Source organism: Typopeltis vanoorti, chromosome 6 (assembly GCF_054136105.1).
Source record: "Typopeltis vanoorti isolate ZY-2024b chromosome 6, IOZ_Tvanoo_1.0, whole genome shotgun sequence".
In the NCBI taxonomy this organism is placed as follows: domain Eukaryota; kingdom Metazoa; phylum Arthropoda; class Arachnida; order Uropygi; family Thelyphonidae; genus Typopeltis; species Typopeltis vanoorti.
In genome coordinates this window covers 139117724-139144704 of record NC_143554.1, presented here as the reverse complement: position 1 = coordinate 139144704, position 26981 = coordinate 139117724, and positions in this window count along the sequence as shown.

The following is a 26981-nucleotide window of genomic DNA, read 5'->3' as shown; positions in this document are numbered from 1 at the left end:
AGGAAACCTCACAGACGTAGTATTAAAATTATACCGAGCAATTGATATCCGCCTTCAGTTTAACGACATTCAGACCACAAATCTGATTCCTAGGAAGATCGAAAAACAAGGCTTGCCGCGAACCGCACCAGTCGTAGTTCGTCTTACAATCAAGTCCAGAAGAAACAACCTCATAAAAACCAGCAGATAGAACAAAACAGTTCTCCAAGGACATGAACACATTATGGAGAAAATACACTAAACTTTTTATCCAAATATTTAACACCATTCAACCAAAATATGTTGTACCAAGCAAGAAAAGCAAAAACAAACAAAAAAATACCAATAATGTGTATCAGAGATGCAAAAATATTCTTGAGGGAGTTACAAACTTCAAAACCGATACAAATTAAAGAAGACATAGAAAGGCTGCCACAGTGGAAAAAACATCTCCTAATTAATTGAAAAGAAGACCACAAGAAAAATAAATGTGGACCATCAAGCAGATTCAATAACACCAGAATATAACGGCAATTTCGCTTTCATAAATCCTTTCAGATCATTCATTTGACCTCCCAAAAATTAGTCAACTGCCAACGCAGCAATCAAATAAGCTGTGTCATCCTCAGATAAGCTTATTAAAAAGCTTCTAGGATGCAAGCTGAGACATTCCACCTCAACCGGGATCAATAGAAAGGGAAAAAAATTATTCATTACAATGAAATGCTGCAGTTAGAGCGGTTAACAACATTAAAAGCAAAAATTATAAAATATATACAACTTACTGCTATACTCTAAATGGTGTGAAAAAATTTAATCTTATCAAATTGCAAATTGTAAATTACCATCCAAAGAAACAATTATAACATTACCATAAAAACGGAAAAACTTGTATGAAATTCACTGTACAAAAAAAAAAAAAAAAAAAAAAACTAGAACATGTCACAGTAAATGCATAATATGTAATCATAACTGTAATTAAAAACCTTTTTGATTTAAAAAAATGACTGTTATCTAATATAATTTTATTATCTAATAAAATTATATTAGATAATATAAATTTATTAGATAATAAAATTATATTAGATAATTTTACATACTAATATAGTATGTAATTTTTAATTTTTAAATGTAATTTTAAATATACAATTTTTAAAGTATTGTAACGTCTATAATTTTATAATGTAATTATTATATGTATGCAAGACATAATAAAGTGAAAAAAAAGTTTTCTTTTGATTAAGGAGACCTCTGCGGAATCAGGAACTCATCGAGGGTGGCCACAGTAGTCCACCATTTTTTATAGCTGTTGTTGAATTTAATCACGCTTCTTTGACGCCTAACTTCCATTTATTCCAATCGCTCACCAGTATGTGAAAGAGAAATCTAGCATTCACCACTTTTGCATAGCATTCATTCCTGACTTCCAAATTGCCCTCGGATCCTTTACACCCCTTAAATAAATTGAAAAATTCCATTTACTGAAATTCTACATAAACTTTTACAGATATTTCTAACTCTCAATCATATCATCCCCCTTTCACACCAATTTTTTCACAGCTGTTTCATGAAATCATACTTACAGCCAATAAGAAGGAACGATTCACTTTGAAAAACCCTGATCCAGTGAAAGCAGGCTGACAGTTGGCACAGGCTGTCTGGAATGCAGAAACCTATAAAAGATTTGACTGCTATTAATTTTTAAGAATAATACATTTTACTGAACAGCTTCGACATAAAATATCGGAATTTTCGGATAAAATTTCGGAAAAATTTCCGAAAGTTATCCGACCGTCCTGGAAAATGCAAATAGGGTTCTAATTTTATGACGCTGTGTGATAATAATAGGAAAGTATTTACATTTTTTTCACACTATTTGTTTTCTTCTATTTCTTTTGAAATTATTTCTATTTTTTCTAATACAGCCCTCTAGAGTATCGAGTACAATAAAATACTTATAATATTTGATTTTACTTATGTAAATTTCCACTATTATTTTTTCAAGTAATCCATTGTTCGTGTTTTACTTCGTATGTAACTATTGTCACTAAAGATGATGCCCTATAATATTTAATCGGAATTTATAGTTTTAATTAAAATATTATTATTTAGTACCTTGTTTATTCGTATTAAACATAAGAAATTCGTTAACATTTTCTGGGAATTCTAAAATTTGCATGAATTGTACTACGGATTGAAAGTGGTTTCTGAGAATTCAGTAATTGATTTACGTGAGCACTTGCTTTCATTAAATGCACAGAAGAACTGCAAAGTGTTGTGGACTAGGTTGCTAATTTACGATGTTTCCGTATTAGTATTAGAAAATATATGGAAAATTTCAATCATATTTTTTACTGCCGTGAGTGGGAAAGGTAATCATTTGTCGACCAATAAGCAGCTGTTAATATTGTCCTATAGAATTAGCCGAAACATTCAAATGTAAGAAGCAAGTTTGGTAATTGCTTGTGCTGTTATGTCCTATTTGCCTGTCTGAGCAAACCACCCTCTTTCTGTGAATACTCGTAAAGACTTATCCTGCGTGTGTGGATTAAATCTCTTTCTCTCTCTCCCTCTCTCTTTCTCTCTCTCTCCCTCTCTCTGTGCGTGCGTGCGTGCGTGTGTGCTTATGTGTGTGTGTGTGCGTGCGTGTGTGCTTATGTGTGTGTGTGTGTGTGTGTGTGTGTGTGTGTGTGTGTGTGTGTGTGTGTGTGTGTGTGTGTGTGTGTGTGTGTGTGTGTGTGTGTGTGTGTGTGTGTGTGTGTGTGTGTGTGTGTGGAATGAGGATATCAAGTAATCGAGAACCAACTGAAAGATGCCCTAGAATAAGTTTCTTTAACCAGCAACAAGAAAAAACGAAACCTATAATTGTCTATCTTCGATCAATATAGCGTTATGGTACAAGGTTTCCTACAGGGGTACACAGGTACGACAAATATTTTAAATAATAAGTTACGCTTCTAGTTCTTATGACTTTTTTCGATGATCAAAAAGTTCTAAATTACAAACGTGCTAAGAATAAATAGCAGAAGAAAAGACTTCGCCCTGGCACTTTGAAATAAAACGAGTTATTAAATTAAAACCAAATAAAATCATTCGTTTCTACTTAAATTGTATTCAAAGAAATGGATTACGCATGTGCAATCGTCTCTTCTTCTGCGTGGCTTTCTAAAGCTAAAATTTGTTTATGATTGAAAATTAAACTGTTTACGACTATGTTACTCCTGCACTGGAATTTTAAGTCCAGTAGTAACATACTTGTTTACTCACCTGTTCACCCTCAGCAGCTGTTAGACGTTGAAGATTCATTTCTGCAAGCCTCTGTTGAATTTCCTTAACCTGAAAATATAATATTAAAAGTGAACGTTATAAAAGCGACTCGTATCACAGAAACGATATAAAGTCACCAGAGTGCTATACATATTTGGGATATAAGCTATCTTAAATGGAAGGAAAATACAGATACCGTTCATACAAAATACGAATTATTGAATTTCCAGAGCATATATGTATTACCAGTTCGCCACTTTTACTCAACACAACTATGGAAGAGGGTTTTGGTTACAAGATTTCCAGCGTTAACCGAAATAATCGAATCAATGAAAAACACTGGAAACTTTTGGAAAGTAGATAAATACCATATAAAATCTATATTGTGGTCTTCATCTGCAGTTGTCTCCTTGGTTGGTCGTATACAGTCGTCTAGAAAAGCTTTCTATAGTATTTCTGATATAATCTGGAATATATTGTGCTTGGAGTTATCTGGAAAATCAGCTTAATCGGTATTCAGTGAAAGGTAAGTAGCTGATGCGAGGTTTCTTCTCTACAAACACAAACATATGTAATATTGCACCTACTTTTTATGATTCAAAACAGAATAGGGTAACATTTAATCAAGTCGAAGAAATCATCCTGTAAAGCTTACAGGATGATTTACATTGCGTATATGTATGGTAAAAAAAGTAATAGATTTCTCTTTAAGGGATAAAAAAGTAAATTTATGCATTTTTGGAATAAATAGCTTATAAGATATGTATACCACATTGAGGGGAATGTACTTCAAGAAATAGATGACGCCGCAGATTTAGCGGTAGTGTTAGATAGAGAGTTGAATTTTAGAGGACATATTGTTAAGGTCCTCTAAACAATATGTTCAGAGGACCTTAACAAAATAATAAGAAGAAAGAGAAGTAGAAGAAGAGTAAATTCGCCACACTCTCTTCTCCTCTGACTTCTTTGTGCACTGTTTCGTGTAAAAATATATTTGCTGTATTAAACCAAAAGAAAGAAAAGGAGTTTGGAGAATGGAGCAACCATATATCACAACTAGGTTAAGCAGAGAAAACAAATCCAGGAAAAGGATATCATAACACATGTGCTCCACAACAGAAAACACTCCTCTACAAATTGAACAGTTCAATCAGATTCTTTATCCATGGAGTAAAAATAAAATGAAACTACTGTAACATTTTTCTAATTTAAATGTTAATTCTTGATTTTCATTTTTGTAATTTCATACTCTTCAAGTTCTTTCTTATGTCTTATTATGCGTTTATACTTAGCAGCGTTGTTATTTTGTGTGCTTGAATAAAGATTATGAAATTGATATACGTGCATGAATTTTTCAATGCAATGCCTGATTATTACTCCGCACAGGACTTAATCAGAACATGAAAGTTGTATAATTAGATGCCGTTGTGATAATTTAATGCAGTTATCTGAAGCTGTCTGCTCCATTGGCCAAAATTGCTTTTCCATTTCGTATTAAAAATGAAATAGTTGTAGCATCATGAATTCAGATAACGTTCAAAATGAATGCATTCGTTTTATTTAATTGAATATTAAACTTAATTGCACCTAAATTATCGAATGTGCTTTTATATTTAAAGCATTTTGTGAAAGTGTCTTACAAAAACGAATGTCAATTATTGGAAAGCATCAACGGACAGCATAGTGTGAGAAACAAGCACTTGGCCCCATCTTAATAATATGTAGAACGTCCTTCTGCAGCCTGCGATGAGTGCAGTATCCTACGATCGTACAGAAGCATAAGATCAAATGGGAATTTTGAACTATTCTTGATGTTGACATTTAATGAGATCCTGGAGTGTTATTGGATAGTCGTGTCTTGACATCACCAGATACTCCACTTCATCCCAGAGAGGTTCAACCGGATAAAGGTCACGGCTATCTGGAGGCCACTCAAATGTGTCGACGTTCATGTCCGCAAACCACGTAATTACAGCAGACTTATGACACTGCCCATTGTTTTCCTGAAAGAGGCCATATTGTCAGTTACATAGAAAAACTCCTAAGTCCGAAGCATTGCATTGTTCAGAAGGTTTAGCTATATATAACATTGAAGTGTTCATTGCATCATAAACAGAGATCTGAGGCCAAACTATGGAAGAAGAGTACCATACCATCGCAGTGCCATGTTCGAATTTCATACTTGTGGTTACATACACTGGTTAAACACGTTCACCAGACATCCGTAACATCCACACCGTCTATCTGCTCGGATAGAGCGTAGCGTGATTAGCTCCATAACCCACATTTTAAGCTTCCAAGTCGGTGTACATCACTGACGACAACGCTGCTTGTTTGTTCGGGTTATGTGTAGTTGAAACGTCTGGTCCTGCCATGAAAACGCATGTTGTGAGTGTTAGTTCTGGATGCGTTTTAGCAGATTCGTGTTCCTATCGATGCCCAGAATTCCACTTTCAACCTGTCGGATGACAAATTACTTATTATCCATCATAACACCATTCGTTCATGTTTGGCGAGTATCGTTGATCGGCCACTGCTGGTAGCGCTTGCAGTTGACTGCACTTCCATTGCAGCATGGAATCATCGCTTTTTGACCTGGGATCAAGGAGTTTATCAATAATTTTCCTATAAGGTAGGTCTGCAACAGCTATTACAAATTCTGTGACTTTCCTGCTCGCAACAATTTCACCAGGGCGCCATTGCAATGACTTAGGAGCACCATTTTCCCTCCTATTGATACCAACAACAAATACGTGACTTGTTGCATGGCAAGATACCCCTTGCCTATGGATGCGTCCGTTGACATCCTTCCAATCAGTGTATATAATTTATGGTTCTTTATATTCTAGAATATTTTTTGCTCTTTTTATGGATCATAGAAATGTGAACAGTTTTTTTTTCGAAGAGAAGAACTCTAAAGAAGATAATTTAAGTATCATTCAGATAAGTTATTATTTGACATGAAAACTGTCATTATTGTTTCTCTTATTATGAGTATGCAATTTATAATTTACTTAAAATAATAAAAGAAAACAATTGGTTTCAATATTAAATAATGCAACAGAGAAAGGAGTAATTTCCACTAGTGTTTTAAGATAACTAGTACATAGAACAACAACACCGAAATCGAATGTATCACTTACCTCCATCACAGCATTTTCTATTGTGATCGCCGGCAGAATCATTTCCAGTGTCGTAATTAAACCGAAAACGAAATACCTTACTACCAAATGAATGTTTGTTTTTTCACTAATGGCTTCTCCATATACAATAGGTAATGTAATACAGCATCCGATGCATTGTGCTCCGTAAAAAACAAATATCATTGGTGAGAAAATCAAATTAAATCGGTTCACGAGATTGAAGCAAGTTATGTAAAGTAAGCGTAGGGTTTGCATCTGTTGACAAAAATCGTTAAGAGAAAATACTCGATTCTGCAACTGCATCAAAGCAGAGACTATTGAGCGAAAACAGAAATGAAAGAAGATTCCAAATATCGTCATCCATATTGGGATGAACACTGTTGGAATAAAGTTCGAACAGTAAAACAAAAACGTGTCTATAAAACTCATCAGGACATCAGTGGTATTAGAGAAAGAATAAATAAGATTGAAATATAAATATAAGGAAAAGTATGTTATAAAGAATCCAATAACGATGATTATTGAAATTATTTTAAAATTCTTCATAGAACGACGATATTCTCTTGTGAACTTCATTTCTTGTTCTATGCGACAACAATATTTGGCTAACTGTACAAAATCGGAACCATGAAAATAGAAATTGAGTCTGCAGACAACTGCAATTATCACCACAGAAGAGTAAAACATGATTTTCTGAAGGGTGTTTATCCCAAGGAAATTCGTTTTACCGGAAGGCTCTCCAGAAATGCGGAATAACGGATACGCTATGGACAAGAAAATCCAACACATCATATATCCCATTAATAAGCCACATTTCTTAAAATGTAAGTTATGCGCTTCGTTAGATCTGAGACCACGAGCTAAATAAACTCCAAAGACAACTTGCGTGCGAGCAATTGCACGAAATGTATCGAAGAACGGAGAAGAAGAAATATTCGCTTTTATTTCTTTAGATGCAACGCGAATATCTCGCTTAAAATTACTCGTTGAAGACATCGTGTGCTGCTGCCGCCGAGTGTTCTCAACCGTTGAATACGACTATTGCAAGAATCTCCAAGCAGATCCAGAGACCTGAACTGTGTACTTTGGCACACCCTTCGTTTCAAGCAATTCATCGGGAGGTCTTCTACAACGCTGACGTGTTTAATAACACGAGAATGAAAATATACACAATAAAAGATGTCCCCACCTTTCTCTCTCGCTTTTGTGTGGATAATTTTCATCATCTGCAACAACATGAGTCGTCTTTTCTGTAGAATGTTTTACACTGGGGGAAGAGTTTATTAAATTTTCAAAGGCAGTGACAACCTCTTGATCAATAAGTGTTACTCTCGTTACTTGCCAGTTGGCGTCTGTGCACTAACTGGCGACCAGCATGAGGCATCACCGTTATAACCGATCTACTCTTGAAATGTGTGAGGTCTCTAAATATGTTTGGCATGACCTTGAAGGGTATCACTCATACTGAACGTAAAAGTGACGGAAGGAAAACAGAAATCCCTGATCTGGTCACCAAATATAGTCTACGTCACTTCATGTCTGCATATGAAACAAAAAGGTTTCCTAAAGGATAAATTCTGGTATCATCATATCAAATCAAACACCGCAAAAAAATTATAGCCTGTAAGAAAGAAATGCATAGGCAAGAAATTCCATGGTTCTGGAAATTTAATACAGATCGTAGAACATGATCAACTCAGATTTTTTGTTTTTTGTCGCTGAAAAAAGCAATAGGCTAAATTTTTTTCCCAATAATGAACAGGGTCTTATCACTATTAAGCAAAAATGCTTGTTTTTCATCCGTTTTAAAAAATCATCTCATCTTTTTTCTTGATCGATTTCTTCTTCCCTTGGGTATCCAGTTCTTTACATTTATTGCCGATTTGTTATCCTGTTTTCTTTATATATGATTTTTTTCATTATTCTTTGTGAATTGGGTTCTAATCATTTATTGGCTTTATTTTATAATTTTCTCTGATTATAAGTTCCGGAATTTATTTAATATTGTTACATTTGACATTTTTTCTTAATGTTTTATCTCATCTTTACTTATATCTATTTTATTTTAATTCCCTCTGTATTTTCTGTTATAATTTCATCCATCGATAAATTCAATTAATCCGAACGTAATCAAGCAGCTTGTCTAATTTCTTTGCTTATTTTAATTTCTTCATTCTGTGTTTATTAAATAACTGTCAGATGCCTTGGCAAAGTTGAACGGTATCATGGTGTAGCCATTACCTTAAACCAAATCGGCATTTTATTTTAAAATATAATACGAATATTTTACTAAGACATGTTATACCAATTACAAAGTCATGCTGCTCACTACAGAGTATCACATCCCTATCCAACCTCTGTTGTATTTTAGTTTTCATCAACCTTTCCAATACGTTGACAACCACTCTCGATATAATAATTGGGCAGTGGTTTGTTACATTCTGTTTTGAAGATGATATGCCATTCAATCTCACCGCTGTGTTCACACTCGTATTTTTAATATTCTGAACATCTCCTGTTCATCACCTCAATGATGATATACATCTCCGTTGCAATTGTAAAATCACCACCTGGGTAATACACCTTTGCAAATGGATCACTCAGGAACTGAATTATTTCTTCTGATTCAGTCACCTTCCGAACATGAGCACTGTTTAAAGTAATTCTACCACAGTCATTTTCGTGTTTAGTATCTTGGACTCAGGAGTCCAAGATGACTCCTGAGTCTCTGATAATCACCAGCCTCATAGCTGTATACAAACCCCTTCTTGACAGAGAACTCTAAGTGTTAAGCAACTTCCCCAGAACAAGACAGCATGGTCACTATTCGAAATTGGAGGCAGAGTGTCTACCTTTTTCATGGATACGTTTTCAGATGCTATTATCAGATCAACTTCCTCAAACCCCATGTCCCCTCTATAACATGTTCTTTCATGTAATTATTCCTGAATAATTGTATAAATCCAACTTGCTTCTTGCCTTGCATGCCCCATTTCCTTCCTCAAATCGATGTCCCCATAGATAAAGTCTCCCTGAATAAGTGCTCTGCCTATACTCATTGTCTAATTTTACGATACCTGGCATCTACATATTCCTGTGGACCCGCTTGTCTATAGCAGCATCCAACAATGTATACCAGAAGTGTATTTCGTCGTATGAAGAAATAGGACGAAATACACCAGCGATGTATTTTGTTCTATTTTCCTCTATCCCACACCAGAAATCTCAAATGAACCGCTCTCTCACACCTAATATCCTCTTTAACTTCTAATTTTGTTGGATATTATTCTGTAGCCCTCCTGTCCTGTTCCTTCTATCCTCCCAGATAATAAAATATCCTTTGTCAATTATTCTGTTCCTGTAACTATATCCTTTTCAGTAAAACCAGTTATCACTGATGCCAGTAGATTTTGGCCCACTTGTGAAATCTCATTCAGCATTACATCATCTTAACTGCGCCCATGCTCATTTATTGCAGGCGTGGCCAGAGATATGCTTGACTTCATCCTCCGAAATGTCTGTAGTTTCCCTGATATTGCACTGCCACGCTCTCTATAAACAACACTTCCTCCAAAAATATAACTCCAAAACCATTTCGCTGTAGTCCATCAGGAATATGTTAGTCGTTTCGTCTATGAAATTCACTCCATATATAAAAAAAACTGCAGCATTCCTCCTGCACAATCTTCTCATTGGTAATTATCTTTCTTATTACTTCTGTCCTATCATACCTAGGCAGCAGACTCACAGTCTTCACTTTCTTACTCTTCATTTTCGCTTCCCCTAGCAACTCTTTCATAACTTCTCTCATTGCATATTTCTCACCTTACAAATCGATTGTGGCTGCCAACACAATCAACTCATTAGTTCCATTCTTCTGCCTCCTTACAGCCTCACTAATAACCTTTATATTCGCACTTGGAAAACATACTTTCGTCACTTTCTCATTAAATACACCGCTTGTCATCGAATCCGCATTAATTAAAGTCTATTTTCTTCCAGTCTATTCTATTTTTATGCTTTACCCATTCATTCTTTTTTCATGCTCTATCCTTGTCTACCACAAGATAATCGTTTCTCCAGTCGAATACTGCAGAAAACAATAAATATTTTAAGAGGTTTATGTTGATTAAATTATTTCCTATTGCTGCTGTTATATGAATATTGAATCTATTTTTCCTTAAACATTCTGCCTCATTCTTTTGAGTTATTTATTATATCCAACTATTTCGTACATACTTTTAATAAATATACCGCATAGCAGTTCTTTGGATATCTTGTCTCCTTTCTTGTACAGTGATGTTCACGAAAACCCATAAAAGGATTTTATACGGAATGTAGTCTACTGCATTCAGAAAAATCCATATCTATGATGGTATTCGATTCCAGAATTTCGCTGTTAGCAAGGTTTAGCATATGATAATTGCCAGAAATATTTTAAAATTTCTCAAATGAAAAGAAAGTGGTGTATTCCGTATTCTTATATTTGCTAATACTCTAAAAAACAGAGGAGGTACGTGGTTCCTTACGAACATTAAAAGTATATTATATTTTACAAGAAATTGTATAAACAAAATTATTATTTGCTTCAAAATTTTAACCTAAACCTGGAATAAACACTCCTTTCAAACAAGTTTCTTTCCGATCTCCCTTTGAACAGAGTATAGCTAATTTCGTATTTGACATGCTCGTTCTGATATTCTCATAATTTCACACTTCGATGTTAGTATTATTTACAAGAGTGACGTCGTTTCAATTTAAGTGAAGAAAAATTAATATATCAAAGAATATTCAAACTCACTGTTTGCGTACGAATACACTAATCTGCCTCTAAGGCAGTGGTTCTCAAAGGGTGAGGCAGGGCGCACTGGTGCGCACTAGAAGATTTCCGGGTATGCCCTGTGGTATTCCAGAGAAATCTGTGTCCAGATTTAAAAATAAATATAGTTACTGTATTATACCTTTTCTTTACGGATATACCGCGCTTTTTGTCAACACATCATTATTATGTTAATTACCAGCGGTTTTTCTTGCAAAGAGAACAAGAATATGGTTTATTCTTGATGTGTATATTTTTTATTTTAAAAGTGTTGGAAGTGGATGTTATGTGCATATTACTTATTTTCAGATAAACACACCCAAATAAAATGGATAGATTTCTCAAAAAGAAGCGTGATTTTGAAGAATTAGATTCTGGAAATGAGCAAAATTTCAGTGCAATTTCAGTGATTTATCTTGTAAATCAGAGTGTATAAATCTATACACTCTGATTTACAAGATAAATCTATAAGTTTTTTCAAGAGATTGTCTGAACAGCAAACAAAAGCGGCAAATTCTTTTCAAAGTATAATGAATGTTTCTGATAAAGCTCAAATCGCTTCTTATCAAGTCTCAGAACCGATAGCAAAAAATATGAAAGATCATACTTTAGGTGAGTCACTTATTTTGCCTGCATGCAAAAAAATGATCATGACAATGCTAGGAAATGACGCAGCAATGAAAATAAGCAAGATTCCTCTGTCCAACGATACAGTTCACAGGCGTATTATAGAAATGTCTTCTGATATCGAGAAAAATGTATGCAGTAATAAACTTCAGTATTCAAATTTTGCATTGCAAGTTGATGAGTCAACAGACATTACCAACAAGGCACAACTCTTAGCATTCGTCCGTTTTATTAATGAAGATCAAATAATAAGTCAGTTTATTGTTTGCAAAGCATTAAGTGTGTCTACAAAAGGTGAGGACGTTTTTAACATTTTGAATAGCTATCTTGATAAATGGCAGTTAACATGGAAGTCGTGTGTAGGCTTCCATGTTAACACAGCCTACCATGGAAGGGGCTCCATCTGTAGTTGTACAGATGGAGCCCCTTCCATGGTAGGCTGTGTTAAGGGCCTTACATCTTTTGTAAAAAAGCAAAGTGAGAATGTTATCGTAACTCATTGCTTCTTCATAGGGAGGCCTTGATGGCAAAATCATTGGGAGGAAAATTAAGAGAAGTTTTAGATCAAGTTGTTCAGATGGTAAACTTTATTAAAACAAGACCTGTCAAATCGCATTTATTCGAAAAGCTTTGTATCGATATGGATTCACAATACAGACGGCTTCTTTTACACACTGAGGTGAGGTGGCTGTCAAGGGGGAAAGTACTTACCTGTGTACACGATCTACGACAAGAACTTGCGTTTTTTGAAGAGATGAAACAATTACATTTTTGTAACCTCCTTCGGTGCGAATTTTGGATTGCCAGGTTACAGTATTTGGCTGATATATTTCAGCAGCTCAATATTTTGAATACTAGCATGCAAGGGAAAGAAGAAAATATTCTCACATCCACTGACAAAATGAAAGCGTTTCAGAGAAAACTACAAATTTGGAAAAGAAAAGCTGTTGAAAGCAATTTGGAAATGTTTCCATTGGTATGTAACACTTGCATAAATGAAGCACTTCCAATAATAGTTGAACATTTATCAACTTTAGAAGAAAAATTGAGTTCTTATTTTCCATCACTTAACACTGAACAATACGATTGGATTAGAAACCAATTTATGGAAATTTCAAGTGATTTTGGTTTAACATTAACAGAAGAAGAACAACTGACAGCTATATCCACTGATCGTGGATTGATGATTAAACATAAGGAATTTTCTCTTGAAGCCTTTTGGATATCTATAAGAGAAGAATGTGTGTCAATATCTAAAAAAGCTTTGAACATTTTACTACAATTTTCAATATCATATTTATTTGAATTAGGATTTTCTACCCTCACCACAATTAAATGTAAAAAGAGAGGAATTCTTCAATGTATTGACGAGGAAATGAGAGTTTGCCTTTCAAATATATGCCCAAACATTGAAGCAATCGCTAGGACACATCAGGCTCATGTTTCTCATAAACACAAGAATGAATAAACTTAAGGTATGTTTCATTTTATTTTTTTTTATCGCATTCTTTTTTTTTCTGTAATATTTGACTTAATTATTATAACATATTTTTCAGAAATGTGTATATAGTGCGCCCACAATTATTTGTAGGATTTTAAATGCGCCCCGACTTCAAAAAGTTTGAGAACCACTGCTCTAAGGCAATAAAAGGATATAAATATACAGAAACGGTATTTCAATCATGTTGCGTCATATGTGTCAGAAATACCTACTCGATTGTAAGAAGGACAACTATTTGGGTTGAACTCCCGTAACTAAATAGGCAGTAATATCCAGGCTTAGTTTTAATAACTAGTTTTCTGAGCGTTTTCATTTTCAATTTAATATTTGTCTGTTGCATTTTTGTTCATTATGTTCTTCTTTCATGTGCATATGTTAATAGTGGTAGAACTAATGATTTATAATAATAATAATAATAATAATAATAATTATTATTATTATTATTATTATTATTATTATTATTATTATTATTATTATTACAATACTGCAGTGAAAATAGTCTGAAAACAGCACTTTTCAGAGCTCAAAACAGCTTCGTTGTTTTGAGCTTGCATTTAGGCTATCGTTCATCTCGGCCAATATCGTGATCACAGAATTCCACTTCTCTTAATTTAAACTCACGAACAGCGACAAAGAATACGACACTGTCATTGTAGTTTGTTCCTTCACAAGAGATATATCGATAATTTGACAAAAAGAAGTTCACATTTTCATATTTACACCAGGAATAGTAATCCTTTTAATCTTAACCATCCACTTCTACTAAATCCTGTCTGGAATATTTTGCTGATTGGAGGATATCCGAACCGTACAGTCATTTCACAGGACGTGTTATGTACCAAACAAACATGTCGCACATCATGACATTACTTCCAGACCCCTTCAGTTGTGTTTACATGGCCACATTAGAGAACAAATTAATCCAAACAAGCCGAATTTTCGTCAGGTTTTGGTCTTGGTTTCAATTCACAATAATTTCAGTTTTGGTTTTTGTTCACTATTTTAGTTGACTGGTGTGTATTAACTGTCTCTACGATGTTTGTTTTCGGTGTTATGCATTCTAGTAGTGTAAAGGAGTTTACATTTGTCATTTTGTGTAGCTATAAAATGGAAACATCTCTATCAAAACTTTAAAAAATAGATACTCTTTCTCAGCACACATCCAGCTCTTAAAGACAAATTCCCAATGAGTGGGGGTTTGGTTTGGGTGGTGTTAATGCGATTTTAATAGGTTTAGGAAGAGAGTTACTTTTTTTTCTGAACGAAAAGGAAAATGTGGGTTATAATGGAAAACTAGACTTATTCAAGATTGTTTACTAGTTAGAAAAAGCAGAATGAATCCAAGATTGTCTGCTGTAGAATGAAATAGCGTCGGTAGCTAGCATATTTAAATTTCTAAAATTGCAGTCTGTCGAAAATTGTTGGACGTAGGGAGGACTGCTCACAGAACACAAAAGGAAGCCACTGCTGACAAAGGCTATGCAGAAAAATAGGCACCATTGGGCAAACGTATACAAAGATTGGACTGTTGAGAAGTGGAAGGAGATCATATTCTCAGATGAGAGCCATTGCTTGGTCCAAGGAGAGCGAATGCCCTGTGTTCGCAAATCGGTGGCTGAGAAGACTTCTTCCGCCCACTTTCAACAAGCTCCTTAACACACAGGTATGAAGATGTTCTGCGGTTGTTTTATATATGACAGTCCAGCATCACTTGTGTCTCTTCAGAATATAATGAAAAGAGACAAATACATAAAAATATTGAAGAGAAAATGTGTTTCAAGCAGATTTGAAAAGACATAGAACTCATGCTCCAACAGGATCTCTCACCATGCCACACTTCAAGGAAGAAAAAAACAAAAACTGAGAGTTTCTCAAAATATCACGACGACCAAATGCCTCAGTGGCCAGGGTACTCACCCAGACATTAAGCCAATATAAAATTGGGGACCATAGGGGAAAATACACTTAGAAAATTAAATTGTGACACAAAGAATAACTTAATCCAATTCATTTTTTATTAAATTACTCTGGATTTAGAGAAACATATTGAAAGTTTATTTTCCCTTGGTTAGACTATAATAAATTTAGTTTAATCCTTTATCCAAGTGTGAACAAACAAAGTTTGCACCTGAAAGTATCTTCAGAACTTGGGTAAGGTGGTACCACACCGGGAAACTCGTTGCAAAGGTGAATCAAGCTAACATCACTCCTATCTCAGTATCTCCCATAATGCAAAACACATCTCCTTGTGAATATGTATAATGGTATGCATTAAGGGAAGGGCCACTAGCCGTTTGCAACGAGTTTCCCGGTGTTGTACTACCTTACCTCAGTCCTGAAGATACTTCCAGGTGCAAATTTTGTTTGCTCACATTTGGATAAAGGATTAAACTAAATTTATTATAGACTTACCAAGTGAAAAATAAACTTTCAACATCTTTCTATAAATCCATAGTATTTTAATAAAAAGGTGGCACACCGTTTGCCAACTGCTATAGGTAGAGATGACCTTGCTAATGCGTCTGCCTGGTGTCTCCAGGGAGAGAGAACGAGATGCAGTGATTAACACCCTTAGAGGGTAATGGATGGCAATGCTGTAGTCACTGAAGTTCTAACTGAGGCTCGGTTGCTGTTACCCTCCTGTCATGATCAGAGCCGTAATAGCTAAATAACACCTTATCCCTACACTGGTATCTCCACTTGGGCCTGGCTCCCACTAAAGAGACCTCAATAAAGGTCGAAACTAGTCTGGGTAGTGGCCCTTCCCTTACTGCATAACATTATACATATCCGCAAAGAAATGTGTTTTGTATTATGGGAAATACTGAGATAGGAGTGATGTTATCTTGCTCCACCTTTGCAACGATTTCCCGGTGTTGTACCACCTTACCCCAGTCCTGAAGATACTTTCAGGTGCAAATTTTGTTTGCTCACGCTTGAATAACGAAATAAACTAAAGTTATTATTAATCCAATCCAATAAATAAAAAAATGGTTTCGAATCGCAGAAATAAGAAAAATGTGTTCTACGTTGGTAGAGGCCATTTCTAGCAAATTTTCTCAATATGTTCAAGAAGACTGTAGTTATCTCGAGGGTTAAACCTTTCAAATTGTAAATTTTAAAATTTCTATAAGCTGCCATCCAAAATAAAGTCACAGATTCTGTTATTCTTGAGGACCATATTAAGTAAAGGCGATTGTTACAAATTAGCAAACGTATACAATGGATTAGTGTGTTTTAAGACATGTTTGCATTAAACATAAAATCAGATCTTCATTATATGTTACTTTGGTAACTGAATTACATTAATCTCGAAACGAAATTATACGCTGTTCAATTATTTTATCTTACTTTTTTCAACCAAACAAAAAGAAAAAAAATGAATTGGACAGTTCAAGTGTCCTGATATCATACGTTGCACAACTGGTTTGAAGAATACAATGCTATACGTTATGGGATGAATAGTGATTGCTATCTTTTTTTTTTCAATGTTAAGATGATATTTATATTTAAGAGTGCAGGTATTTAAAATTAACATTTATCATTCAACAGTTGTGAAATATCATTAACAAAATACTAATTAAATGGATTTTTGCAACAAGACCTGTAGAAAATTTGGAGTTGTATGTAAAAAAAACAGCACCGGTATATTTAAATTTACAAATAATTATTTGGTGTGTTATTGTATGATTATTATTATAACAGAAAATTATTTTTTTAATTGTGTCATCTGCCTATTTTATTATTTTTTATTTATCAATTTATTATTGTTATTATTTGATCATAAATTAATTAAAAGGTATTTTATTATTATATAATTGAATTCTTATTTGCCCAAAGTTGGTGTTCATGGAATTCATTTTAACTCCGTCCAAGAGAGATTTAGTAAACATTCTGTTGCGGGCAAACATAATAATAATAATTTAATAATACTTTTTAAATTTATCTCAGAAATATTTTCATATATACAATAATCATCTTGAGTGACATTCCAACATTTTATTTTAAAAATTACAGCAACCATGCTGCAGATTATAATTCATTTTCTACATTATATTTCTATAAAAACAAACAATTTACTAATAATTTTTATTATCATTTTATAAAATAATAAAAAATAATTTTATTATTAAAATTATGATATAAATAATGTTGTTATAATATCGATTTAATGTATTTAGGTGCTGTAGTTGAAATAAATGGATTTTTTTGTCTTTGTGTTGATTTCGGTTGAGTTATAATATCTCAATATAAATTCTCGAAGGTTTTCATTAAGCTTATCTGAGAATGACAAATATTAATAATAATTTTTTTTTATTGTTCTTTCAAATATATACATAGCTACAACGATCATCTAATCAGTATATTATTTTACAAGCTTCAGCACTTTGCGCTACATATAATGAGATTTAAATAGTACTGATGATAACAGTTTTTTTATATAACAATCATAATAATAATATACAATTATATTGTTCAGAGTTACATAAGTTGTATAATATTACATGTTTTGGTTTATGATTATTTTTTTTCAAGTTTGAAAAGGTGTGATTATACAACAGTATCTGCACATATGCAATCTAAATATTATGTTTGCTTATTTTCACAAACATACGGTGTTAACTCATGATTTACTTTTAAAAGAATTTTTTTACATTGCATACATTTCTTACAGTTATTATATACATTACATACATTTGTTACAATTGTTATATACATTACATACATTTGTTTACATATGATACATTACTTACATTTGTTTACATGTGATATTTACATTACGTACATTGGTTTACATATAATACATACATTACATACATTGGTTTTCATGTGATACGTACATTACATGCATTTGGGTACATATGATACATCTTGGATGAGAACTAATTTCCTTGCTTTCATCCTTGAAGCTTATATGTACGCTTATCTGAGGATGACACCAGTTGGTTATTATGTGTTTTTTTTTGCTGTTTTGGGAAGCTACGAAATCTATGATTGAGAAATACGCACGCACGCACGCACGCACACGCCTGGGCGAATATATTGTGTTTCATTAAGTTTGTATGGTATTTTGGGTGCGTGTTTCTTGTTCGTAGTATGTCCTGAGAGCTCTTTTCAGGCTGTTGTAGTTTGTAAGGTTTCTGTATTCAAAAGGTAATTTGTTTATCATGTCTGGGATTTAGATGTTTCGCGTAGCCTTTCCGTAGTGCTTATTGTATTTATATGTGATATAATAAGTAGTCTGAAGTCTTGTTATACGGTATGTATTTCTAACTGTCTTGTAGTTGGCATCGAAATAATGTTTTAGCAAAGCTGCATAGCGACATAAATGTTTTGCTGTCAGTATTTTGTGGTCTGACATTACAATGTTTATAAGGTTGTGTTTTTCTCTTTGTTCCCAAAAGATCAGTTTTGTCATTTTGTACTGTAGCGACATTAATCTATTTAATTTGTAGGGTACACAGACAGCATACGTTGTTATAGTATATTTTGGCATGTTTTTAGGCTTATTGGAATTATATCTTTTAATCTGTAGAGTTTGCCACTTATTGTTCGGAGTTTATTGTGTAGGTAGTTTATGTGGCTATTCCAATCTGAGTGATTGTAGTGGTTTTGCTGTCCTGTGTGTTTTTTATGTTGGAATGTGGATGTGGGATGGTTATATATTTGTTATCAACTGGTGGAGTCAGTAGATTTCTGAATGTCATTAATTTTGTCTTTTCTGAGTTTTCGTATATGGAGTTTTTCGTGAGCCAGTCTATGATCAGATTTATATCATGTTGCATATTTGTTTGGGCTATGCTTGCGTTATTACGGATGGATATTATTGCTGTATCGTCTGCGTATTGGAATATCTTACCTTTGAATGGTAACTGATTAATATCGTGGGTGTAAATGTTGAATAGAGTTGGGGAGGGTACAGTTCCCTGTGGCACTCCACAGATTACTGGTAGCTCTCTGCTTCGGTTTGATCCGATACGTGTGATACGCTTTCTATTTTGGAGGTTTGTAAACAACCTGTGAAGAGGCCCGTCTATTCCAAGATCCTCAGATTTTCTAACAAGGTTTGATGTGTAAGTGTATCGAATGCTTTAGTTAGATCTATAAAGACTACAATGGCAATTTTGTTTTTCTCCAAGGCGGTATTAATTACGTCTGTAAAGTCTTCCAAGAGAGATGTTGTTCCCTTATTTTTCTGAAAACCATATTGTGTTCCGCGGATAACGTGAAAGATCTCAGTGTATGCTGTGAGTTTCTTCAGTATGATTCGCTCCATAATTTGATTGATAATTGGTAATGTTGCTATGGGTCTCTAATTGCTGATTAGATTTCTTTTTCCATGTTTGTATATGGGTGTGATTATGGCGGTTTTTAGCATACTTGGAATCTATCCTGTTTTAAATATTTTAGTTATTAGTTTTAGTAGGATAGGACATAAACTAGTGGCATGTTGCTTTTTATCTTTAGGTCTGATACCATCTATTCCTGGGCTTTTGTTTGGTTTGATTTGATTTGTTGTATTGCTGAGAGAAGTTCTGCTTCTTTTATGGTTGGAAATTATAATGTCTGTTTTGATTGCAGTCCAAGTGGAGGGTCTCGTTTTGTGATTGGGGGAATATTTCTGTGCAGTCCTTGGATGGAGTCTGCAAAGTATTGGTTAAAGTCATTTGCTAGTTGTTTTGATAAGTTTTGCGTCTTTCCTGAAGCTGTGTTTTATGGTTTCGGAGGCGGTGGTGTTGGGAACAAATTCTAGCATCTCATAATCCGATGACAGGTTTGTTTCATGTTATTTGGAGTAGAGGATAAATTGTCTCTGTAGTATCTTCTTTTTGTATTTCTGATTTGTGTTGTAAGCCGATTCCTTGTTATCTTATATTCAGTTTTTTAAAGTTGTGTTATTTGGATATCGCTTTAATTCTTTCCATGAAGCGTCCTTTCTGTGTATTTCTGGGGTTAAGTTTTGTATTATCAAAGGATTTTGTGTTGTTTTTGATCCGAATTCGGACTTTCTTTGTAGCTTTCTTATATATATCCTCCAGTGTGAGTTTAATGTTGTTGTATAAGATATCTGCTGAATCTGATGCCAGGTGTTCCCAGTCTGTTTTTCTTATTTCGTGGTTGACTATTTCTTTGTCTATTATTGTTTTCTGTCACTTTTCTTCTGTGGGACATTGTATGGGTATTGTCTTGGTGTGCAGGTTTAGAGCGGTGAAGTAATGGTCTGCTACTTTGCACTTTATGACTGATGCAGTGTAACTATTTGGTGGTACTCGGACGTTTATATGATCTAGACAGGAGGCAGTGATAGTATTTCCGAATATTTCTTCTTTAGTACATGATGTTATTGTTGGTATTAGATTATACATGGATAGTGTGTCTAGGTATTGTACAGTGTTGTTCTGGTTTTCAATTGCAATATTTATGTTTATGTCGCCAATTATCATTAGGTGTTCGGTTGAGCATATTTCTTGGCTTGAAAGCCAGCAATTGAGTTCGTGCAAGAATTTTATCATGTTTAGGCCTGTAATAGCATTTAATATTATGGGATGCTGTGTATTCGTAGTATTAATTATTTCGAGGCACAGGGTTTCAGCATGCTCAATAAATAAATAATAATAATAATTTTTTTAATAATATTAATAATAATAAATTTATATTTACAGCTTCAATATACAAAACTCATTCCTAACATCATCGGAAAGAGAGCTTTTTTATCGTGGTTATATCAGAAAAATATTATGTAATCGTTACTTGTGATTGTAAATTGTTTGGTAATCGTATCTCATTTTTCGTTGCATAAAATATCGAAAATAATGTTCTCATAATCACGATTATAAATAATGGTTTCTAAGTTAAGTGATGAGTTTTAAAAAGTAAATGAGAATTTTCATCACCTAACGTATTTCTTGAAGTAATTTCCAGAGCCCCCATCTATTTATAATTTCCGTAAAAAGAACCCACCTGGTATTTTTAAAGTTTCGATAGCTAGAAATCATTTGCTAGATCTACTAGCAGTGTATTATCCCAAAAAAAAAAAAAAAATAGTAAAGGTACAATATAGTAGTTTTTACAGCCCTGCCATACGTGTTATTGTAGAGGTCGAAATTGCATTCGCATCAGTGTTGAATAATGAATGACTTAAGGTGAATCTTGCGTTGCTCTGCTGCATGTTTATCACTGAAGTAGTCACGGGCGCGCTAGTAGTGTACGGCGCCTATGTGCAACACTTTAATTTGCGGCCCTAAATCCTTCCCCGAATAAAAAAACAAAAAACACTTTATAGGAAAGTATTTTTAATATTTGATGCCAATAAAGTGAGTATTTCATTTTGAATTTTATCTCCTAAATCAGCGGGCATATTTTTAAAGTAGGATCATTAGCTACACGTCGCGTATGTTCTATAAAAGGATCAAACTTTGCTAACATCTTAATGCATTTTAAAAAACTGCCATTGTTGCAATCGTAAAGTTTATTACTTTTACCACGAAGAGCTAGATTTTGTTTGCCTAAAAACTGTACTACAAAACGTATTCTTTTTATAACTTCATGCCACGTTTCCTTTCATTAACTAAAACTGTTTGCAAATGATCATTACAAGTTTTATTTTTAAGGATGTAATTAATTCTGTCCGTTTTATGTAATTGTTCAAATGATTTAAATTTTTCTCATGACGATTCAAGTACAATGCAAGATGTTTCCTATATTCTGCTGATAACAGCAGAATATAGAATAAATTTTAAAACTGCAGCAGATTTTCTTATATATGTTTAGAGCAAATGCGAGTTTGAACAAGATTAAACAAATTCAAACGCATGTCATCCTGTAAACTCACCCAAGTTCAAGTTTTTAATTGTTTACGCTAAACTATTAGTTAGAACTAGGATCAGAATAAAATAAGAACTTAAGGAATAATAACAAACAGTGATTATAAATAATTTGTTTAAGACACATCTATAAAATATAATTAAAATTTAAACAAAAATGTAATTTATTTTGATATAATTAATGAATAATATTTTTTTTTCAGAATTTCCTTCTGAAATCTTTTGGCGCCTTTACTATCCTGGCTTCTGTGTGAATCGCACACATTGCACATTTTGCAATTGCACATAACCTTACCATATAATGTGTTAAAGGAAGGAATGTTTAGAATCTTCTATGTCCAGAGATTGCTTTTTATTGTTTTTTATTTTTTATTTTTATTTTTTATTTTTTTTTATTTTTATTCAAAATCATAGGATTAGAGTTTGTTGCCTTAGTCAATATGTTGGGAACTCAGATTGTAAGCATTAGTATTGTGTGTAAAATTACAGTATCTTTAGTCAGGATAAGAGAGACGTAGGCGTGCTACTTATGATATCGGATGCCTTGAATCCATTTAGAGTTGAGACCTATGATTGTTGTACTACTAACTGTATTTCATATCGCAGTGAATTTGAAGCCATCTGGTGTGAGGTGTATCCACAGTCCTGGTGGATGAAAAAATGATGGAAAATGCTGGTGATGAAAAATGCATCACCAAGTGGAAAAGATGAGCGCGCAGAGAGTCACAATGAGGGATTATAATGAGGGATGATAATTATCCAATATTGTTCGGTTAACAGTAGAATCTCGTGAGAAGAATGAAAAAAATTAATTTACTGGGCTATTGCGAGACAACGTCTTCAAGCAGAATATGACAGAAAGAACGCTAGATCAAGCAGTGATAAATTGATTATAGTGTCAGAGGACGTTTCAGTAAAAGACGGAAGAATTGTGCCTCCGGTCGGTGACAGTGATCATGCGGAACTCAGTTGGAAGTTTCAATGTTTATGAATTTTCCATTCCGGAAAGGTTACATGCTGAACAACAAAGCAGGAAATCATGACAAATCAAGGAGTACACTAAGTTCAGTGGAATGGGATCGGCTGCTGGATGGGAAGCATATCGAAAGTGCATGAGAAGCATTTAAACATTACTTAAATGATGCGATATCAGAATGTGTCCCTAGAATTAGAAGAATACATAGGGTAGGAGTAAAATGGATGAATCTTTTCAAGCAAGAGATTTGTAAGAAAAGGATGGTGTGGAAGTAATACTGTGTGAATACGGATGATGTGCGTTATGAAAATTATAAGCATGCTTCTAGAATTATCACAAATGTTGTCACATGGGAAGCAAATTCTAAGTAAAGAAAAGAAACTGGCTGTGAGTGCTAAAGCTATATCTCGCAAAAATTCTATCGCTATACTGCAAGCAAAAGAAACAATTAATATGAAAAAATAACTCTTCTCAATGCAAATGGCATTAGGGTAACAGATGCCGAAGAGGTTGTTAATGGCAATTAACAACTCATTAATTGACCGAAGGCAATTAATGAGTGCCTATTTTGTTAAGAGCTATTAACCTGGTGTACGCAGCATTGAGCTCACTGCTACCTCTTCACTCGATGAAGAAACTCAGGTGTATGAGAAAGAGGTATTACAGCTGTTGCAGAAACAGAATAAGAATTCAGCAATAGGAACTGATGGAATATCAACACGTATGCTAAAAGAGTGTTCAGCTGAAATGGCTATTCCTTTGACCAGGCCATGTAATTTGGGTCTCAGAACAGGGAAGATTCAGCAGGAATGGAAAAAATGTATGGTTATCCCATTGCACAAAGGTGGTGCAAAGACCAATATATCCAACTATCGGCCAATTAGTATCTCAGGAGTGTTTGGCGAAGATTTTGGAAAAATTGGTTAGGACTCGCATTCAGAAATAGGTTGAGAGTGAATCTCTACTTTCCAATGAGAAACATGGGTTTACAAAGGAATGTCATGTTTTAGCAACTTGCGCACACTCTATAACAATGCTACCATTTTGCTAGACAAGAGGATTGGATACGTCATGATACTTTTGGATTTTGCTAAGGCTTTTGACAGAATACAGCGTTGTAGACTGTTGCATAAATTGGAGAATATGGGTTTGGGTTATAGATTATTAGCATGGATAAGAGGATGGTTGACTGACAGATATCAAAAAAGTATTATACGGGGATGTGAGTCTAAAAGGTTTAAGGTAACAAGTGGTGTAGTCCAAGGATCAGTCCGTAGTCCACTGTTATTCAATCTGTACATTACTGATTTTGGGAAGGATTTGACATACAGCATACAGCTGTTTGCTGCTGATGAAAAGATAGGAAGAGTAATCAGCGGTTCTGCTCATATCAGGATGATTTGAATACGCTGAAATTGTATGTGAAAATGACTATCAGTTCATTCTTAAAAGATGTGAGGTCATGCACGTTTGTGTGATTAGATATTCAATGTTGTGTTAGGTTGGTGGGATTACGGTGGAGGAAACTGATCAGGTGGAGGAAACTGATAAGCAATTGAAGTTTAGAAGCCATATAGCATAGATTACAAATACAACTCAAACGATAATTGCAATACCTAAACTAACTTTGACATGTAAAGATAACGATGTCATTTTGCTTCTCTACAAGGCCTTGACAAGTGTGCAGGTCTCCTTGTTTCATTTGTGATCAATGGAGAGAGTGGAAAGGCAAAACTTATATCAGGATTGTGGAATACGCAGACAGATTGAGAATTTGTAGACTGCACACACTAGCAAACAGGAGAAAGAGGGCTGATAAGATTGAGACCTACAAACTTCTGAAAGAATCATATAGGATTTTACTTGATGGAATTTTTCAATTTATGGATGGTGACGGGGTGGGTATCCTTGGAAGTTGAGAATGAATGCCTCCAAGAAGGATGCGACGGCCAAATTTTTTTCTCATAGGGTGGCGCGTGATTGGAATGGATTGCCATTGATTATTGTGAGAGTAAGCAGTGTAAAGTGTGTTTAGTAAGTGTGTTTGTATACATCTGACCTGAAATACTAAGTAAAGAATTATCTAGAATTCCTAAATGCTGGTTTCTTTACTTTTTTATATAAGCACTAGAACAGAGCTGGTCCAGTTATCGACAATTCCACAGTCTTGTCGGATTTTTTCTAGGAATATGAAATTCGTGATTAGGTAAGTAGCGAGTGATTGTTACTAAGTAATGTTCAACGCAGTTAAGTACAATTTAGTAACATGTTTAATATTTTTACATCTTGTATAAATAATTGAATAAACAAAAACAAATTACGCATATTTATTTCATGTAATTGAATACATTATTTTGGCATACGTTAAAAATTTATACACTTTTCACAGTGCATACCTGACTATCTTCTCGCACAAGACGTTTTTCTTTAAACACACTTCATATGTCATCAAAACGTAGTATTTTCGTTCAAAATTTATCACACAAACACAATTTTGTTTTCTAATTCTATGTGATAAAGATTTGGTAATTTCTGCTTTATAAAAGCGATGTAAGTTATCAAATAATATAATGGCTAGAAAAGAAGGAAATTATTCAACTGTCAGCTAAAGAGATCGATTGAGATTTCATCGTCTGTTACAAATCTCCTTAATCCTAATGAATTGAAGTGATATGAACTGAGCAATTAAATGAAGTTAATTTGTTAGTGTATTAATTTAAAAAGTGAGATGCGAAGGATAAAGCGAAAAATGAAAATCTTGCTCCCACTGACGAGACCTCAACAAAGGTCGAAACCGGTCTCGGTAGTGATACCCCCCCCTCCCATTATTCATAGCATTATACATGTCTGCAAGGAGATGTGCTTTGCATTATGGAGAATACTAAGGAAAGTGATCAGAACTTACTCCACCTTTACCACGAGTTTGCCCTGTCCTCAAAGGATGTTATCCTTGGATCCGCCAAAACATTTATAGTTTCTATATTCAGCACGAAACCCTTGTAGTTTCTATATATTCAGCTTTGAAATAATGTTGCGTTCAATATTCACTTAATTTGTAGAATAGTTTTAATTTAAAATCTACTTATCAATTCTAGAAATATTTCAAACAGCACAAATGTTAGAAAACAACTAAAGTAAATATTAAAATATAAAGTCGAATTGATTCTATTTGGCATGCGAAAGATGGTGAAAAGGAGGATATCATAGATACATCCATGTTTTCTAACCAAATTCTCCCAATAATTTGAGAAAAAGTTCGGTATACGGACAAAGAACCAAGAAAATCTGTTAGATGTTTAGGAATTTTGTCAGAGGTGTTTAATATGACACCGTATTGAATTGTTATAATAATGTCATCAATAAATTACAAAATATGCTATATAGAACCGTTTGACTTATGATTATCACATATTATTGTTTTCGCATTGTTTTTTACACTACAGTTCAATGAAACACATGTTTCATTATATTTATAAAGTAATGCATGAAAAATGACTTTTACGCTGTAATATTGCTGTCATGTTTTGTTCCTGAACATGGGCAGCTGTGTTCACTTCCTTGAAACTGGATTAATACAACTATGTAGGTGAGAATAGCACCAAACATCTAAAAAAACACAAATAAAAAACTACTATACTACTTAAGCATGAGATAACAGTATGCTTTATTATTGCATAACAAAATATACGCTGCTTAATAACTATATTTTAAATGGGATAGATAGATACTTAATTACGCTAGATAATATACTGTTAAATTTTTTGGAATTGCTTTAACTTATTTTTCTTACTATCAGGGGATGTATCATAACTTTTTCATAGATTACATAAATTCTTCTCCATTG